The 7,567-nt window shown below is 51.2% G+C and overlaps 1 long non-coding RNA gene across 1 annotated transcript in view; it reads right to left on the bottom strand.

The window, feature by feature from the left end:
• Positions 1-265: 265 nt before the first annotated feature.
• LOC127599127 (uncharacterized) overlaps positions 266-7,567 on the bottom strand; it is a 9,799-nt gene continuing 2,497 nt past the window's right edge. Inside the window, exon 2 of the long non-coding RNA XR_007962008.1 lies at positions 266-447. This is a non-coding gene — a long non-coding RNA (uncharacterized LOC127599127). The remainder of the gene's footprint in view (positions 448-7,567) is intronic.

Below are 7,567 nucleotides of genomic sequence, written 5' to 3'. Positions count from 1 at the left end.
GTGGGTTCACACAGGGGTGTCCAAACTTTTCCGTTTGAGGGTGCATGCAGAAAAAAGGGCCACTTTCAGATCCGACATCTTTTTGAAACACGTCAAAGTCGGTCAAGAAAGCAATTTGATAGTTTGTATGTTTCGTTGATTTCATCGACTTTCTGTTCAAGGTTTTCAGGCAAACGTTTTGCAAATTTTTGGGGTGGCCAGCAGCCCTCTCTCTCACGGAATAGATCCGGCACTGCACTGAAAAGCAGGCGGATTTCATCTCCACATTCATTCATTCATTCATTCATTCATTCATCTTCCGTACCGCTTGATCCTCACTAGGGTCGCGGGGGGTGCTGGAGCCCATCCCAGCCGTCTCCGGGCAGTAGGCGGGGGACACCCTGAATCGGTTGCCAGCCAATCGCAGGGCACACAGAAACGAACAACCATTCGCACTCACACTCACACCTAGGGACAATTTAGAGTGTTTAATCAGCCTGCCATGTTTTTGGAATGTGGGAGGAAACCGGAGCACCCGGAAAAAACCCACGCAGGCCCGGGGAGAACATGCAAACTCCACACAGGGAGGCCGGAGCTGAATCGAACCCGGTACCTCTGCACTGTGAAGCCAACGTGCTAACCACTGGACTACCGGGCCGCCCATCTCCACATTCACAACCACAAAATAAATTAAAAAAAACAAAAACAAAAAACGACAAAAACTGTTGACAAAAAATCATCGGCAGCTGCTGAATGAAAGCGACGTCGCAGCTTCCCCCCCGCCGCTGTCGATTTGTATGTTGAGACCGATGGCTGTCATCATTCGATTCGGTGTCGGCTACGGAAACCGCTGCAGCCGCCATTGGTGGAATTGTAGCAAAAAGTGAAAACGTTTGTACGTCAACAAACGACGTGTGCGCGATGACATTTAGACCGCTAACATCCATGTCCTAAAAGTGACGATGCAGTTTGTCAATGTTAGGTTAAGTTCCCCTTAAAAGGGGCGGGGGTCTGAATACATTTGCCCATTGGAGCTAATGAGCAGCAATCGTACCCTATTGTTCCTCTTTAATTGAGACCCCCCCCCCCCCCCCCCCAATCTCTCAGCAGGTGCACCAGTAAGCGCAAAAGGTCATGGCGGCAGTCCTAATTGGAAGATATTCGCCTGTCTTTTTTTAATTCGAGAGCCTGCCGGTGGAGGATGAGGGAAGCCAAGCGGGCGATTTCGCCTTTTCCAAAAGCTGGGGCACAAGTGGTGGCTGTTTACTCGCATCGGGGCTGGCAGGGAGTCGCCGCAGGGTGTCCGACCCCCGGGAGGTCGACACGCATGGAGCATTGCTGCGGTCCTTAGAAACGTACAACTTATAATTAAGGGACTGAGTGGCCTCGGCCAACCGGGAGGTTTGCCGTCGCTGGCTTTCCTGGGCTACAATTTTGTGGCCGATTGTTTGAAAGTCTTGTCGCTGTGCCGCCGTCGCTCTCCAAATAACCTCCGAGAGGCTCGACAACTATTTTGTTTTGTAACCAAAGCTTCCAGTTGTATTTCATGCATCCATCCATTTTCTGGAACCGCTTTATCCTCAGGAGGGTCGTGCCGGAGCCTGTTCCGGTTGTCTTCGGGCACTAGGCGGAGGACACCCTGAACCGGTTGCCAGCAATCGCAGGGCACACAGAAACGAACAACCCAGACAGTCCACAGTCCCCACGCCAGGCGCTCGAGGCTTTCTTCTTTCCTCGATGATCACGGCGTACCAATTTCAGATTGATTACTTCCAGCAGATTGGCACGTCCCCAACGCTCAAAATCGTCTCGGCTTTCGGAACGAGACAAATGAATGCGCTTTCCACAAGTGGCCCCTCGCTTCTTGTATGTGTTGGAAGAGGAATTTGCACGGTCGTGGGCGGCTTGACGGTACGGTAGTCCAGTGGTTAGCACGTGGGCTTCACAGTGCAGAGGTACCGGGTTCGATTCCAGCTCCGGCCTCCCTGTGTGGAGTTTGCATGTTCTCCCCGGGCCTGCGTGGGTTTTCTCCGGGTGCTCCGGTTTCCTCCCACATTCCAAAAATATGCATGGCAGGCTGATTGAACACTCTAAATCGTCCCGAGCTGTGTGAGTGTGAGCGGTGGATGGTTGTTCGTCTCTGTGTGCCCTGCGATTGGCTGGCAACCGATTCAGGGTGTCCCCCGCCTACTGCCCAAAGACAGCTGGGATAGGCTCCAGCACCCCCCGCGACCCTAGTGAGGATCAAGCGGTACGGAAGATGAATGAATGAATGAATGAATGAATGGGCGGCTTGGGAGCACCGGAAATGTCTTCCCGCTTCAAGATAAATTGCCTTGACGCCTCATTGAAAGGTATCAAGATTCAAAGTGACCAATCCTGGAAACGCAGGAAGTTCAATCGGTATCGTTTGTCACATTCTCCGTATTGAAGGCTGACGTCAATGTCATATCAGGAAGGGCAAGCGAGGAGATTTGATGGTTTCTCAGTCGTTCCGCCCAGAAGTCATTCCTAATTGCTTATGACAAGCTTTGGAAAAGCCAACAGCAAGGCTTTGCTTCCTCGGCTGACTGACGCCAGCGCCCGCACGCGCCGTAGGAAAAAAACAAACGCCGACCTTCTAATCATCTAAAGTCAGTGGCTCTCAAATTATTATAGACCAAGTGCGAGTTAAAAATAACATGGCTATCCGTGCACCACATACAGTAGTATGGTAGGCCTATCCCCCCCCCCCCCGCCCCAAAAAAAGACATTTGTTATTATCTCCATTAAAATCACCATTCAAGGGTGGCACAAAATTGCTGAACAGAAACCAACATCAAGTGCAAGAATTCATTTTGTGCATATTTTTTTCACAACACCCCCCCCCCCCCCCAACAGAAAAAAAACACTCCGCTCATTCAATTGCTTCAATCATCCCTGCTTCGCAAAGGCGGGACAATCACGACAATACCTGATTACAATACGCTGATTGGGTGATCCGGTAACTTCTGTTTTGACCAATCCCAGCAACCAATGAAAATGTCCGGCTCGTTTTGACCAGATGAGTCCTTGTTTGCGGACGTTGTATCGGTCTGTCGTGGTGAAGAAGGAGCTGAGCCAAAGGGCGAAGCTCTCAATTTACCCGGTCGATCTACGTCCCCAAACCTCACCTATGGTCACGAGCTATGGGTCGTGACCGAAAGAACGAGATCCCGGATACAAGCGGCCGAAATGAGTTTTCTCCGCAGGGTGTCCGGGCTCTCCCTTAGAGATAAGGTGAGAAGCTCGGTCATCCGGGAGGGACTCAGTGTCGAGCCGCTTCTCCTCCACATCGAGAGGAGCCAGATGAGGTGGCTTGGGCATCTGATTCGGATGCCTCCTGAACGCCCTCACCCGGTGAGGTGTTCCGGGCATGTCCCACCGGGAGGAGACCCCGAGGAAGACCCAGGACACGCTGGAGAGACTATGTCACCCAGCTGGCCTGGGAACGACTCGGAATCCCCCGGGGAGAACTGGAAGAAGTGGCTAGGGAGAGGGAAGTCTGGGCTTCCCTGCTATAAGCTGTTGCCCCCCGCGACCCGGCCCCGGATAAGCGGTAGATGATGGATGGATGAGTCCTTGTTTTTTTTTTTTTCAATGACGAGGACAAGTTGGCATCGGGGCGTCGAGTGATAGTTAGTTAGTTAGTTAGTTAGTTAGTTAGTTAGTTAGATAGATAGATAGATCGCTTTTTGCAATGTAGATGTGCGGATAAAGGGCACAACAGTGACTTTTGAATGGAGTCGATTGTGAACCGAGAAACTTTTTCGTCACAGCCGCATATCCCCCCCCCCCAAACACGTTGTGCACAAATGAGGCACATAAAATTTTTTTTTTAAGACTGCACAAATGGCGGAATACGGCCTTTTTGAGCATTCCGATCTCATTGTGTTGCCGCCATCAAAGGATTGCGGTTCAGCCCGCAGGAGGTCTTCTTCAAAACCTGTTGCGATGACCAAACGCGATGTTTCTTTTTGAGCGCGGCGGCGAGGGAGGGATTCTCCTTTTCCATTTCTTGAAACGCGACTCATTGTTTTGCCGATTGACGCCGGCAACAAGAAAACATCCGCAAAACATCACAGCGGGGGGGGGGGGGGGGTGGGGGGGGTGCAGAACAAACAAAGAAACACACGAAGGAGGCCAAACATTTCCGCTGGCGTCACACGACGGTGATCAAAGACGAACAAGACACACAAACGCACCTGCCGCAACAGATGGCGGTCGTCTGGTCCCCGTGACATGATTCGTTTACCGACAGTCGCCTTGTGGATCTGAGCGGCATGTCGAGGAGCCCCCCCCCCCCCCCCCCCCCCCTGCTTCGGTGCTGCCGGATCAGTGGGATTCTGGCACCAGTCGGACTCTTTGTTGCAGCTTATAGCTCGGAAGGGGGGAAAATAAAAAATTAAAATTAAACGCTTTGGTAGTAGAAATAAGAAGAACCCCCCCCCCCCTCACACACACACACACACAAAATAAAAAGACACAGCTCAGTCTCTCAGAAGTCCAATTTCTTAGATGTCGGGAGCGAAAAGTTTTGAGAAGAGCAGCGGATTCTGGCATTGACGCACGGAGCAATTACAACAATTCTTCTTTTCAGAGGCGTAAACGCCGAGACGCCGTCGGGAGAGTCTCGGCTGGGCGCGCGAATAAATGTCTTGTTGTCGTCTGTTCCGGATGCGCTCGCCGCATCTGATGTTAAGAATCAAAAATAATTAGATGGGCTTTCATATGCAACAAAGACGCCGCTGTTGTCGCCTGCTCGCACAAAGACAATCGTTGAATGGAAGACACCCAGGTGGTTTTCTTTTTTCAACATTGATGTTGGGGAGAGTCAAAAGGAAATAGCCCCCCCACCGACCCCCCATAGGTTGGCTCGTCCTGCGACTTTTTCTGCAAGCTATCGGATGGATGCACAAAGCGCGGGCTTCCGCGACAAGCAAGACCATCCTGACTGGATTCAGAAAGGATGGAGTCATTGGAACTGGAACGGAGTCAGAGTCTGACGACAGCCATGCAGGCGGGTGGGGGGGTGGGGGGGTGGGGGGGATTCCATTTCGCTTCTTTTACCAAGTTGGCGGTGTGAGGACCACATGTGTTTTTTTTTACCTGAAATTCAAATGATGCGCAAAAAAATGCGACTTATACGTCAGTGGGCTGGTGCGACTTATACTCCGTAGCGGAGTCCGCAAATTCAGCAGTTGCAATTGTTTATTTTGTCCGCAGCGGGACTCGAAATGAGACCGTGCGGCGACCAAAGGCCAAAGGCCAAAGTCCTCGGGATGACTTTCCGCCTGGCAATGACATGACAACCGCCAGCAGAATGACAAAGTCAAGCAAAGATGAATGGAAATAATTGCGGTCCAGGACGGCAAACGTGGCATCGTTGAAGTGATTGCTTGTCTCCTATGATGCCACGCGGCCGTGAACCCTTCAGCGTAGGACAGCTTGCCGGCATGGCTTAGAGCTATACGAGAGTGTAATTTGAAAGGGGGAGGGGGCGGGGGGGGGCAGAAATAAATGCTCTCCTTCAAAAAATACTTGCACATGAAATGGAAAAAAAAATAAAATAAAGGAAGAAGCCTCACTGTTCAGACCTGCGCTTGTTGAAACCAATCCATTCCTTGCCGCGTATCCGGGGTCAGGTCACGGGGGCAGCAGCTTTGGCGGGGCAGCCCAGACTTCCCTTCCCCGGCCACTTCTTCCAGTTCCTCCCGGAAAATCCCGAGGCGTTCCAGGCCAGCGGGGTGACTTTGTCTCTCTCCAGAATGTCCTGGGTCGTCCCTGTAGCCTCCTGCCCGGAACACCTCACCAGCCATCCTAATGCCCGAGCCGCCTCATCTGACTCCTACTTGACGTGGAGCAGAAGCGGCTGGACTCTGAGCCCCACGTCAATGAATGAGTCAGTGGTGAAAGAATGAACAAGTGGTGTGCATGCTCCGATTCCTTTTCCCCACCATGACGTGGTTCGATAATGCGGAGCGCAACGGGGACCGTGCAGCTGGTCATTTTTCGGCCGCGTCGCGGTTACCCCGGTTTTTTTTCCGCCCTCTCCCTACCCAGCGTTTTTCCTTTCCGAATTCTGATTTTAATTTCCCCACAAATAAAGGATATCTTAATCTTAATGGTAAATGTCAGGAGCCCTTGTGGGGAAAGAGTCTTAACTCATTTCAGATAAGACTACCAAGCAATGTGTCACAAAGCATATTTTGCTTGAGCGCTCAATTATCAAATGAGCTCCACTCCAATCGATTTGCCAGCAATGTTTGCTGCCTTTGCTGCTTATTTTTTAACAGCAGATGCCCCCCCCCCCCCACACCCCCACCTCCTTCACCCCGTGAGGGAGCTGGCATCCCGTACGTGATTTGAAATATTCAGAAAACACGGAGTAAATCGGCGTATTAGCAGTGAAAAGCCAGAATTGAGGGCCAGGGGAGCTTACAAAGTGAGCGGTAAGATCTAAGTTTCAAGAGAACTTTTGTTCTCAGACCAGAGTCAGTCTTCAGAGTCCAAATCCACCACTTGCGTTTGACTTCTTGACAAGGCCAAGCGCCCCCCCGCCAGTGGACCGACATTTGGCGATGGCCTCTGGGTTTGTTTGGACCCGGAATAGGAATTACATTCTTCCAGGAGACAAACAACTAAAGAAGCATCCGGCCGGCAGTAAGCCACAAAATTGTTTTGGGCAAGCCGAAGCATTAGTGTAACAAACGCGCTGTGAAGGACAAAACAATGAATGGCTTCCTCTTTCGGGCTTTTCGTCTCCTCTACAATGTAAGTGACACCATCGACGGCAGATGACAAATGATTCCGCCCAGAGGATTGGAACATTTGAAAAATAAAGAGTGCCGTAAAATTGCACAGCTCACTGTGCCGAGCGCGATTATAAATATAGCTCCACGGTCGCTCTTTGACTCAAGGGGGGGGGGGGGTGGGGGGGAATAGTGACAATCGGATCAGCTTTGGGGTCGCCCAACTTCTGTAGAACTCCTCAGAGACCTTTGAGACTTCAATCTCCCATCAAAGAGACCCAAATTGCAATCTGCTTCACAATATGTGTTGTTCTACTTTGTTAGGCCCGTAGATAAACCTCATGGCCGGCGGGACGGAGTCCTATGAGGAATGACGGCTGCCCAAGTGCAAAATATATACAGTATATATATATTTTTTTTCCAGCACCAAAATGGTTTGCCAAACTCAAAGAAAGAAGCAGAGCAAAACTGCGCCGCTTCGACATTCGTCAGCGGCCCCCCCCGGGTCACCCCGGCGGTCTGGCATTCAAGCTGATCCAAAACTAATGGACAGTCGGTCGGTCCGTCATGTCATTGTAAGCACGCAACAGAAAAATAAAACCAGACACCAAACGGGTAGAATTCATTCATTCATTCATCTTCTGTACTGCTTGATCCTCACTAGGGTCGCGGGGGTGCTGGAGCCTATCCCAGCCGTCTTCGGGCAGTAGGCGGGGGACACCCTGAATCGGTTGCCAGCCAATTGCAGGGCACACTTAGACGAACAACCATCCACGCTCACACTCACACACTAGGGACAATTTTTAGAGTGTTCAATC

This window comes from Hippocampus zosterae, chromosome 4, assembly GCF_025434085.1.
Source record: "Hippocampus zosterae strain Florida chromosome 4, ASM2543408v3, whole genome shotgun sequence".
Lineage (NCBI taxonomy): Eukaryota > Metazoa > Chordata > Actinopteri > Syngnathiformes > Syngnathidae > Hippocampus > Hippocampus zosterae.
This window is presented reverse-complemented; position numbering and strand designations above follow the sequence as displayed.